The 12,938-nt window shown below is 43.0% G+C and overlaps 1 protein-coding gene across 4 annotated transcripts in view; it reads left to right on the top strand.

Moving 5' to 3' along the window:
- Nucleotides 1-12,938, top strand: part of LOC129860840 (signal peptide, CUB and EGF-like domain-containing protein 3) — a 135,376-nt gene that overhangs the window by 50,776 nt on the left and 71,662 nt on the right. The window lies entirely within an intron of this gene.

Raw genomic sequence — 12,938 nt, 5'->3', positions numbered from 1 at the left:
GTATGAATGGCCTCGGGACACCTGAGTTAAATAAATAAAGATTAATCGTGTAGCCAGAAGCGGGAACAACACTTGTTTATGGAGCTTTCCTTTGGAATTGGGATGGATGTGTCAGAGAAGAGAAGGCGTGGAGCCAATCTATTCAGAGCCATACATATACAGTGCTTTCAGAAATTATTCACACCCCTGGACTTTTTTCACATTTTGTTGTGTTACAGCCTGAATTTAAAATGGATTATATTGAGATTGTGTGTCACTGGTCTACACACAACACCCCATAATGTCAAAGTAGAATTATGTTTTTAGACATTTTTACAAATTAATTAAAAATGAAGAGCTGAAATGTCTTGAGTCAATAAGTATTCAACTCCTTTGTTATGGCAAGCCTAAATAAGTTCAGTAGTAAAAGTTTGCTTAACAAGTCACATAATAAGTTGCATGGACTCACTCTGTGTGCAATAATAGTGTTTAACAGAATTTTTGAATGACTACCTCATCTCTACCCCACTCATACAATTATCTGTAAGGTCCCTTAGTCAAGCTATGCATTTCAAACACAGATTCAACCACAAAGACTAGGGATGTTTTCCAATTTTATTTATTTATTTAGCCTTTATTTAACTAGGCAAGTCAGTTAATAAGAACAAATTCTTATTTTCAATGACGGCCTAAGAACAGTGGGTTAACTGCCTTGTTCAGGGGCAGAACGACAGATTTTTACCTTGTCGGGGATTCGTTCTTGCAACCTTTTCGTTACTAGTCCAACGCTCTAACCACTAGGCTACCTGCCATCCAAAGGACGCCTCCCAAAGAAGGACACCTATTTGTAGATGGATAAATATATATAAAACAGACACTGAATATCCCTTTGAGCATGGTAAAGTTATTAATTACACTTTGGATGATATATCAATACCCCCAGTCTCTACAATGATACAGGTGTCCTTCCTAACTCAGTTGCCGGAGAGGAAGGAAACCGCTCAGGAATTTCACAATGAGCCCAATGGTGACTTTAAAACAGTTACGGCGTTTAATGGCTGTGATAGGAGATAACTGAGGATGATCAACAACATTATAGTTACTCCACAATACTAACCTAAATGACAGAGTGAAAAGAAGGAAGCCTGTACAGAATAAATATTACAAAACATGCAACAAGGCGCTACATTAATACTACAAAACATGTGGCAAAGAAATTAACTTTTAGTCCTGAATACAAAGTGTTATGTTATGGGGCAAATCCAATAAAACAAATGACTAAGTACTACTCTTCATATTTTCAAGCAATGGTGTTGGCTGCATCATGTTATGGGTATGCTTGCCACCGGCAAGGACTAGGGAGTTTTTTTTAGGATACAAAGAAATGGAATGTAGCTAAGCACAGGCAAAATCTTAGAGGCAAACCTGATCAGTCTGTTTTCCAACCGACACTGGGAGACAAATTCATCTTTCAGCATGACAATAACCTAAAACACAAGGCCAAATATACACTGGAATTGCTTACAGTTTTGACTGAAATTGGCGTGAAAATCTATGCCAAGTCCTGAAAATGGCTGTCTATCAATGATCAACAACCAACTTGACAGAGTTTGAAGAATTAAAAAAATAATAATGTGCAAATATTGTACTATCCAGGTGTACAAAGCTCTTAAAGACTTACCCAGAAAGACTCACAGTTGTAATCCCTGCCAAAGGTGATTCTAACATGTATTGACTCAGGGGTGTGAACACTTATGTAAATGTGATATTTCTGAATAAAATGTTCAATACATCAATACAATCAAGTTGTAGAAACATCTCAAGGATGATCAATGGAAACAGGATGTGCTTGAGCTCAATTTCAAGTCTCATAGGAAAGGGTCTGAATTCTTATGTAAATAAGGTATTTCTGTTTTAAATTCTTAATACATTTGTAAACATTTCTAAAAACGTGTTTTCACTTTGTCATTGTGTGGTATTGTGTGAGATTATTAGTTTTAGTTTTATTCATTTACAATTCAGGCTGTAACAAAAGAAAATGTGGAATAAGTCAAGGGGTATTGTGTGAGATTATTATTTTTATTTTTATTCATTTAGAATTCAGGCTTTCTGAAAACTTTCTGAAGGAACTGTAGATACCTGTAGATGAAAAGCTGCAATGAAATCCCCTCATCAACTTGACTGATAAGTACTATTATCATGCTTTTAGTTAGGGTAGCATGTCAATTCATGAATTACAAGATTATTATCACTAAATACGTCTCTTATCCTGACATTGAGATGAACTGCGCTATCAGAAAGCCCCAAGGCCTCTTTCACAAGATGCCATTTTACACTATTGTTCAGCGAAAATGTAGTCATCAGTATAGAAAGCCAGGCATCTTGGAAGCCTGGTTTATGAGATCAATCTGGCCTTGTGAACTGTGAATGTTTACATTTCATAAGCACAGTGTTATTTGAGTGTAGCAAATAGCCGGATCGTGTGTTTCAAAGGGAAGGGACTGCCCCCTCAACCCCAGTACTGTCTGTCTGTTTGAGACAGCATCCTCAGGACCAGGCACTTTTCAATTCAATTCAATTCAAGGGGCTTTATTGGCATGGGAAACATGTGTTAACATTGCCAAAGCAAGTGAGGTAGATAATATACAAAAGTGAAATAAACAATAAAAATTAACAGTAAACATTACACATACAGAAGTTTCAAAACAATAAAGACATTACAAATGTCATATTATATATATACAGTGTTGTAACAATGTACAAATGGTTAAAGTACACAAGGGAAAATAAATAAGCATAAATATGGGTTGTATTTACAATGGTGTTTGTTCTTCACTGGTTGCCCTTTTCTTGTGGCAACAGGTCACAAATCTTGCTGCTGTGATGGCACACTGTGGAATTTCACCTAGTAGATATGGGAGTTTATCAAAATTTGATTTGTTTTCGAATTCTTTGTGGATCTGTGTGATCTGAGGGAAATATGTCTCTCTAATATTGTCATACATTGGGCAGGAGGTTAGGAAGTGCAGCTCAGTTTCCACCTCATTTTGTGTGCAGTGTGCACATAGCCTGTCTTCTCTTGAGAGCCATGTCTGCCTACGGCGGCCTTTCTCAATAGCAAGGCTATGCTCACTGAGTCTGTACATAGTCAAAGCTTTCCTTGAGTTTGGGTCAGTCACAGTGGTCAGGTATTCTGCCTCTGTGTACTCTCTGTTTAGGGCCAAATAGCATTCTAGTTTGCTCTGTTTTTTTGTTAATTCTTTCCAATGTGTCAAGTAATTATCTTTTTGTTTTCTCATGATTTGGTTGGGTCTAATTGTGCTGTTGTCCTGGGGCTCTGTGGGGTGTGTTTGTGTTTGTGAACAGAGCCCTAGGACCAGCTTGCTTAGGGGACTCTTCTCCAGGTTCATCTCTCTGTAGATAATGGCTTTGTTATGGAAGGTTTGGGAATCACTTCCTTTTAGTTGTAGAATTTAACGGCTCTTTTCTGGATTTTGATAATTAGTGGGTATCGGCCTAATTCTGCTCTGCATGCATTATTTGGTGTTCTACGTTGTACACGGAGGATATTTTTGCAGAATTCTGCATGCAGTCTCAATTTGGTGTTTGTCCCATTTTGTGAAGTCTTGGTTGGTGAGCGGACCTCTCTCTCTCTCTCTCTCTCTCTCTCTCTCTCTCTCTCTCTCTCTCTCTCTCTCTCTCTCTCTCTCTCTCTCTCTCTCTCTCTCTCTCTCTCTCTCTCTCTCTCTCTCTCTCTCTCTCTCTCTCTCTCTCTTTCTTGATAAAGCACCCTGTTAATGTTCCATTTGTCATGTTAATATTCGTTTCATTGCTTCCAGATGAGCTCCATTTGGACGGAGAGATTAAAGCTGCCATACATCTACAAACTCACTCACTCAACAGATCAATGCCCTGTCAGTTTTTCATTATTCTAGAAAAAACATTCGGAACAACAGTAGGCATCTGCTTATTATTATGCCTATTATTACAACATTGTGTGTTAAAAGGAAAAGGGAAGTGAAGGAGGAAGCCAGTCCGCCGAGTTATTGGACAATAACCCTGACTCATCCTCAGCATTACCATTCTCGCTTATTGAAAAATTATGTATAAGTGTCAAAGGCTACACTAAAAGTCACAGAGAGAAAATATGGAATGAAACATAAAATATTTTTGAATGTCTTTGCCAAGTGTGCTTAGAGGAGACCCTCAGTACTTCATAAATATGGCCCTGGCCAGCCCTCCTCTTAAACATGCTATCGGCCCAGGGTGCAGTTAGCTCATGAGTTTTATCACCTTCATTAAAAAGACATCAGCTTCCCATACCTTTCATCAATGGATCAGGTGTTCCTCGGGTGAGTTAGGGAAGGGGGAGGCTGATAGGGGACGTTGCAGCTGGGCTGGGCACTATCAGGCTATTCCCCCGCTGTCTGAGAGCCCTTGTTAGTAGAGAGCTTTGCCAATTAGGCAGCAGGGGGCTGCCAGCCTCCATAGCTAATGACAAGGTGTCTGCTGCTAGCCTGGCTGACTCTTATTAGACCTGCTGCCCCCCCCCACAAAAAGGAATGAAAAACTCTCTATCCAAATAAAGGCTCCCATCGTTTCGCTGGACAGAATGTAACAGTTCATTTATTCTCCCCAAACATTTCTTCCCAGTCAAGACATAAAGTCTTTGAAAGACCAGCCAAGGCGCTTAGCGGTTGATAGGAATGCCATTCAGGTCAGTGAGGGTTTCACTTCTTTGTGTTTGATTTATTTTTGTATTTTTTTTCGTGTTGGGGGATAGCAGGGTCCCTGCTACCCACATATGTGCGTGAGACTGAGTCTGGCAGATGGGAATGCCTCCTTCAGGAATTCCGTGCTGCTCAGTCAACTCAGACATCTATAATTTTGGTTTCTGTATGTTTTTAAATATCCGGAATGACAGTACCTATGGTGTACACTGATGGGCTATATTCCGTTTCAGACTGTCTACTTGTTTAACTGGCAAACTGCTGATTTTTCAACATACATTACACCAAAAGGTAACATAATATTGTAGAGAAAAGAGGAATTTATTGTAGCATGCAGGTTGTTCTATACCTGATGATTCTAATCTTCTAGCACAGATGTTCTGTGGGAACCCATTAGAGCCTTTCATCAGAGAGACGGAGATACTTTTAATGACCTCCCATTCCCAATCACACAATTAAACTGATCAAAATGACAGATGCTTCATGACACAAGGCCTTGGCAAAGCAAGACACAGTACACACTGCACTCACATCAGTCTCAGGATATCAGGTATATAGAGATCTTGGAGAGGGCCTTGAGAATTGTGTGGTATATACTAATCATACCAATCAATGTGCTATAGTCTTGAAGTGTGTTGTTGGCTGACAAGTGTCTAGCACATCACTTTCCTCAGCTCTTTCAAACATGGTTACCATAGCTACTTATACATTATGCTGATGAATCAGAGACTATAACTAAGTGTCCTTTGTTTACACTGGACGTTTACCACTAAATTCACATTCAGGCATTTTTTGTCAGCTACCTGACCATTGGGACGACCAATGAGTTCCTAATAATCTCTTCCCTTTACTGTAGAACATGACTATCCTTTCCATTCCTGGAAATGTTTACTTCGTCATTGAAAACCGCTTCCTGTGTTTGGAGCGTTCAGTAGCTTCCCAGGGGGGTTGTTTGCCCTTGTGCAATGAGACTTGCTGGCAGGGTCTCTCATCTCATCTAACACTCACACACACACACAGAGATGCATGTGCAGACACACACACGAATATAGGCACACACACACACACACACACACACACACACACACACACACACACACACACACACACACACACACACACACACACACACACACACACACACATGCTAGAGTTTTTAATTGACTTTAGCTTTAGGCACAGTTTTTGAGACACATTCTATTATAGCATTTGTGTACATCAGGACATTTGATTTAATGTCCAGGCCATAACTGCAGCAGGAATTTTGCTATAAATGTGATTACATCCATTACACATGGTGGCGTCATAGTTTTGCTGCTTCACTGCGGCTACATTATTTTAGTATGAGAGAAGCTGAGATAGGTGCCAGTGATCCCTGACATGAAACATTCTTCATCACCAGGGGACATGTAACCCACTTGCTGAACAGAGTAGTAGCTAATTGTCCCTAATTTATCTAACTTCTTTATCTGTGTTGCCATGGAGAGTATCAGGTGCTTTTTACATGGCACACAGGACTATGACTGTTATTTGTATTTCTGGTTCTTTTCTATATGCATTGAGAGATTCTTTGTATTCTTAAGTGTTTCACATGATATGGTGTGCCATGGCTGGCTATAGCCAGTCGTGTGAAAAGAGAAGCCTCTCTTTCTCCTGCCTGAAGCCCCTACTGTGAAGGGCTTGTAGTGTCCCTTCCCATTCCTGGAGCTGGATCTCAGCATGCCTGCCTGTCTGGCTGTATGCTGGCCACAGAGCTGTTTTTACAAGTGCAGGAGTGGCTGCTCCATTGCTCTGCAGTCCGACCGTATAACTAGGCTCTTTTCCTATTCTGGGGAAGTGGAGCGAGTGGAACGTCCCGCGCTCCCATGGCTACGTATTAAGTCTCACCATTAGTCCAGCATCAAAGACTGTTTCTCTAGAAGACCTGCAGGACACTGTCCCTCTCCTCCATTCTGTCTTTTTCTCTCGCTCCCTCTTTCATTCTCTTTCTCTCGCTTTCTCTTTCTCTGCAATTCTCTCTTTTTCATTCCTTCTCTCTCACTCTCCTCTCACTCTCTGCCCTCTCTCTCCTTATTACTCCCGCTCTCCCTCCCTCTCTCTGTCTCTTTTGCGCCTCACTCTCTCTGTCTCTTTCGCTCCCCCCCCCCCCCCCCCCCCCCCTCCCACTTTCTCTCATCTCCATTTCTAATTTACCTTCAGTTGCTGTTCCCTCTTTGTCTAGACTGGGCTTTCATTGGCAACATGGCTCCCCACACTTAAACAAATATAACAAATATATACATCAGTGGCTTCGGCTCTAGCAAGTTTTGCCTGCGCTACTGTTGAATACTCCATACTTCTTTTGTGGCGGGCATCCTTTTGCATAGTCGGGTTTGTTGAAGGCCATTTTTAAGCAAGCTGGGCCAGCATGCCACAGTGGACTGCCTTAGTGTCAGAGGGGTTTTTCCACGAAAACTTTGCCGTCATTGCTTTAACCAGAGGGCCAGCCTGAATCATGTCTCCCTCTCCTGTCAGACAGACGGCTGCTTTCAGCTGGTCTACCTTTGATTTCAGAAAGAATCTGGCATTGAAATGGCATTTTCCTTTTTATTATAGAGAGAGGGTGGCCTCCTTTATTTGTGCAGATATTCTGGTAAGCCTCTGGTGTGTTGTGTTGCTCTATTTTGTTCTGTGTGCCCTTCTCTGTCGGGGGGGAATGGATTGGTGGTCCGCTGGGAGAGGGAGAGCAGAGGTGACCTTGAAGTGATGAGTGATGAGGAGTGAGGTAGAGAGGGGCATGTCCCACAGTAGCAGGGTTTCCGTTAGCCGGCTTTTGGCCGTTTTTATTTTCTTAAGCTGATAAATACAACTTTTGCCGGCCCCCAAAAAATTCTTCGCAAAAATAATGCTTTTTATTTATTGATGGAAATACATTTGACCGTCATGCTTATCGGTCTATAGGTTAATTTGATTCATTTAGTGGCATTAAATGTGCCTGTGTCCAACACAACTATCACACGTGCACAGCATACTATTTTGAGCGGGATTTCTCCTGCAGATCCTCAACTGGTTGTTGCTGGAGTAAAACATGTGCTTTTATAAACCCATTCATTGAGCAACAATTCAAAATGACGGGGATTAACGGTACATTTACTACTGGTGACATATGTAATAGGGAATTTATTAAATAAATACAAAATCCAAGGGCAAACATTTCACACAATGAAGCAATGAATGCACAAGAATTGGCTGGAGACAGCTGAGTCATTCTGGAGAGAGACTCAACATATATCTTCTCTATACACCCCTCCCCTTCTTCTTGTCTCAACATTTTAAATTGTACTCAAGACACATTATTTTCACACATATTTCAGATGCTTTTCACTGACAGCTGCTGTTCAATAATCAGCTAGCCTATTGCCATGTGCGCTGCCCAAATTGCGAGCTTCCCAAATAGACATAGACCTACAAACTTGTGATTTTAAGCAATCCACGGCTATTTTTTTTAATAAGCTAATGATCCTCAATTCCTCTTTGGCTAAGTCAAGCTTTCTGGATAAGTATTTTGAATTATTTTATTTATTTCTGTATAGACAGGTGTAATTATATAATGTTGGCAAATGTATTTCCATTTACCTCCCTATTGAACCCACCACTATGCCATTTCTCACCTGTCTATTGATCCCACCACTATGCCATTTCTCTCCTGTTCTATTGAACCCACCTCTATGCCATTTCTCTCCTGTTCTATTGAACCCACCTCTATGCCATTTCTCTCCTGTTCTATTGAACCCACCTCTATGTCATTTCTCTCCTGTTCTATTGAACCCACCTCTATGCCATTTCTCTCCTGTTCTATTGAACCCACCTCTATGGCATTTCTCTCCTGTTCTATTGAACCCACCTCTATGCCATTTCTCTCCTGTTCTATTGAACCCACCTCTATGCCATTTCTCTCCTGTTCTGTTGAACCCACCTCTATGCCATTTCTCTCCTGTTCTATTGGTTTTCATATCAACTTTCTTTCGTTGTCCAGAAACCAAAAGCACCATCCTAGTCATATTAGCAACCCAACTTAGTTGTTGCATCTTTAGATTCCCCGCTTTCTAACAGAGATGTTCATATCTGTAACATATTGAACCGCTATCAGGTGCACTGTTTAGAATGGTGTTTTCCCGCAAATTGCAAATGTTTGAAATTGACGTTTTATTGTCTGCTTCATTACATGAATTGCATGTTCTGTCCAGCTGCATTACCATCATCTACATATGATTTCTGTCATTGTGAGTACTGTGGGTGGGTTATATGTATTGGGTTATGGGTTATGCACCCAATACATATGGGTCTGGTACATTTCTCAAATGGCCGGTAAATTAAAATCTTCCAGGTCACGGTGTCCGGTGCCACATTTTCCTAATGGAAATCCTGCTCAGCAATGCTCCAGAATAGACACACATACAGATGGATGCAGTCACACACACACACACACACACACACACACACACACACACACACACACACACACACACACACACACACACACACACACACACACACACACACACACACACACACACACACACACACACACACACACACACACACACACACACACACACACACACACACACAACAACAGCAACATGAAAGAATCCATACACCCACAGGTAGAGAAGCAGAGGCACGTAAGAAAAGCCTTCAAAATCATGTCCTATCTAGTCTCTTAAACCAAAAGTATTTAAACCACTTAGCAATACAATAGTTAGGATCATTAGAAAACTATGCAAGTATTGTTTTGGAAACATACTATAGAAATTATGTCATTAGGTTTGTTGGTAGTTTAGGTGCCTTTCATGCTAACCACAGACATGCAGATGTATCCTATGGGAAAATATAATTCCACAATCAACTGCCACTTTCCCTGTCTGGGACTGTTTATGCCCTCTCTCTCTTCCCAATAAGTGAATAAGCTGCTGCTGTAACTGGGCATTTGGGAGTTGAAGGGAACCAACGGTTGGCAGAAGGGCCCAAACAGTAGTGCTTGGGTAAGTGAGCTGGATCTGCTGTCTCTTTGAGGGCATCCGCTTGCCGTCGGGACGGCGCTAGGTCGCGACGTGGAACCCCTGGATGCCCTGTTGCTCCCCGGGCCCATCTGCACCCTGGCCCGGTCCTGCCTCTCTCTTCGGCTCCTCTCCGCCTTTTCCATGCCCTGACATTTTTATCCTCCTGTTAAAAACTTTTAACGGCCCATTATCTAAGAGGAAGGAATGCTACTTTAATTGCCTGGTCGCTCCAAACGCACATTGTGTTTAGTTCCAGATGAACATAAATGACTGCATTAGAGGACTGTAACTGTGGTTGGATATGAACATTGAGACAAACAGAACTGTTCTCTGGGCAGCATGTGTATTGCTATTTCTCCGTTCATTATATCCTGTCCTCTCTTTAGATTGGACTTTTTCTTTGGAGGGAAGTGTCCCTGTACAGTAATTGAAGTGTCCCTGGAAGTGTCCCTGTACAGTAATTGAAGTGTCCCTGTACAGTAATTGAAGTGTCCCTGGAAGTGTCCCTGTACAGTAATTGAAGTGTCCCTGTACAGTAATTGAAGTGTCCCTGGAAGTGTCCCTGTACAGTAATTGAAGTGTCCCTGGAAGTGTCCCTGTACAGTAATTGAAGTGTCCCTGTACAGTAATTGAAGTGTCCCTGGAAGTGTCCCTGTACAGTAATTGAAGTGTCCCTGGAAGTGTCCCTGTACAGTAATTGAAGTGTCCCTGGAAGTGTCCCTGGAAGTGTCCCTGTACAGTAATTGAAGTGTCCCTGTACAGTAATTGAAGTGTCCCTGTACAGTAATTGAAGTGTCCCTGTACAGTAATTGAAGTGTCCCTGTACAGTAATTGAAGTGTCCCTGGAAGTGTCCCTGTACAGTAATTGAAGTGTCCCTGGAAGTGTCCCTGTACAGTAATTGAAGTGTCCCTGGAAGTGTCCCTGTACAGTAATTGAAGTGTCCCTGGAAGTGTCCCTGTACAGTAATTGAAGTGTCCCTGTACAGTAATTGAAGTGTCCCTGGAAGTGTCCCTGTACAGTAATTGTCAGAGAAGCACAGAACAGGAATGTATTATTGAAAGCTCTTGAGAAATGTTTTGCATCTTTTACTTTGTTCCACTGCCCTTTAAAAGTATTAGCCTTGAGCCTGAACACTATTGTGTCTGGAGCAGAGAGGGAGAAGGTGGTTCTAGATTTGTTAGCTTTGGGCTGCTGCGGTGGCACTGCAGTACAGTAGTCCCTGAGTTACAAGCCTCTCCTGAGTGTCTGGTGTACAGGTCACGACCTGGTTGGTTGGATATTGCTGCTGTGGCTAAGTCGTTTCTGTTGAAAAGGTCTCTCTCTCTCTCTCTCTCTCTCTCTCTCTCTCTCTCTCTCTCTCTCTCTCTCTCTCTCTCTTACTGTTCTTTATGCTAATTGCCGGGTGTTCTTTTTTCCACCACTGCAGTCAGTGGTTTTCGATGATCGCTCTCCGTGTTCAATAGTGTGAGAACCAATGTCTAGTCTGTCCCCTGGTAACCATTTGGAAGGTTCCCCTCTGGCTCCATGACTTTAACCCATATTGCTTATCCAGCAATCCGTCTATAAAGTGCCCTGTGATATTTGTGTTGGTTTCAACACATAGAGTTATGTCTTATGGGTCTTGTTTCAGTGGACTGCTGGTGTTCGCAGGCCACAGTTCCTTATTTTCCTCCATCACTTCTCCCAGTTACTTTGCGATGGGCCATTTTTCTTTCTGCATCCCTATTATTTATTTATATTTAATTTCTCGACAAGAGACCCCGCATAAATTACAATAGCTGTAGTAGTAATGATAAAAACTGTAGGTATTTGGCAGCCAGTTGAAGGGAACTGCAGAGGGTGGTTCCATAGCATGGCCAGGGAGAAAAGGGCCATTGTGTCAGCACTTTGGCTTTTATAGGTCCTCAGAGAGAACAGGGCCCAGGTTCTGGCCCTGGCCCGACCCGCTATTGATGGATGGGTCTGCGGTATTAAGGGAGAGGGGTGTCAGATAGGTCTCATATAGGTGGGGAGAGTGTGGGGGGAAATTGGGGATGCACGTTGGGACCCTGGTAAGTGATCTTGAGTCTCTTAGGGGCTGCCAAGTGGGAAACTCTATCCCTCTCTGTGTTCACAGACGTCTGTCTGTGTGTTGGGTTCACCTCCCGTCTGTCTGTGTGTTGGGTTCACCTCCTGTCTGTCTGTGTGTTGGGTTCACCTCCCGTCTGTCTGTGTGTTGGGGTCACCTCCCGTCTGTCTGTGTGTTCGATTCACCTTCCGTCTGTCTGTGTGTTGGGTTCACCTCCCGTCTGTCTGTGTGTTGGGGTCACCTCCCGTCTGTCTGTGTGTTGGGTTCACCGCCCGTCTGTCTGTGTGTTGGGGTCACCTCCCGTCTGCCTGTGTGTTGGGTTCACCTCCCGTCTGTCTGTGTGTTGGGTTCACCTCCCGTCTGTCTGTGTGTTGGGTTCACCTCCCGTCTGTCTGTGTGTTGGGTTCACCTCCCGTCTGTCTGTGTGTTGGGTTCACCTCCCGTCTGTCTGTGTGTTGGGTTCACCTCCCGTCTGTCTGTGTGTTGGGTTCACCTCCCGTCTGTCTGTGTGTTGGGTTCACCTCCCGTCTGTCTGTGTGTTGGGTTCACCTCCCGTCTGTCTGTGTGTTGGGTTCACCTCCCGTCTGTCTGTGTGTTGGGTTCACCTCCCGTCTGCCTGTGTGTTGGGTTTGGCATGGAGCAGTGTGAAAGAACTGTTGAATTCCAACTTCTTCTTGAGTTTCCCCAGCACTGACCTCCTGAGGTTTGCAGCACCTTAAAGAGGGTGTGTTGTTATATGGTCAGTGGACTCCAGTCATCGTCCCTGTACTTAATGTGTCTCAACCGCTGTGGTGGTGGAATGGGTTTTTTGTTCCGAGTTGACCCTCTGTCCTCGGTCTGTTTTTGCAGTCAGTGTCTGATTGCTCAGCCTCTCCCATCTTTCTGACTGGGCCATCACCCCTTTTACGGATCAGGAAAGCAAAATCTGGGAAGCCTGACAGAAAGGCTGAAGCCTGACATCGTAAGACCTCTTAACAGAGTTTATGTGATGGACAGCACTAATGCGACCCATCAACACCCTTGTTGATTCTTGCATCCTCAGCTAGACAAAAAGTAGAGAGGGACCTGGAAACATATCTGTCTCTCTGACATCAGCCCTAACTAAGTGAAACTAAATA

This window comes from Salvelinus fontinalis, chromosome 8 (assembly GCF_029448725.1).
Source record: "Salvelinus fontinalis isolate EN_2023a chromosome 8, ASM2944872v1, whole genome shotgun sequence".
NCBI lineage: Eukaryota > Metazoa > Chordata > Actinopteri > Salmoniformes > Salmonidae > Salvelinus > Salvelinus fontinalis.
The sequence above is the reverse complement of the archived record's forward strand: the minus strand, read 5'-3'. Positions and strand labels throughout refer to the sequence as shown.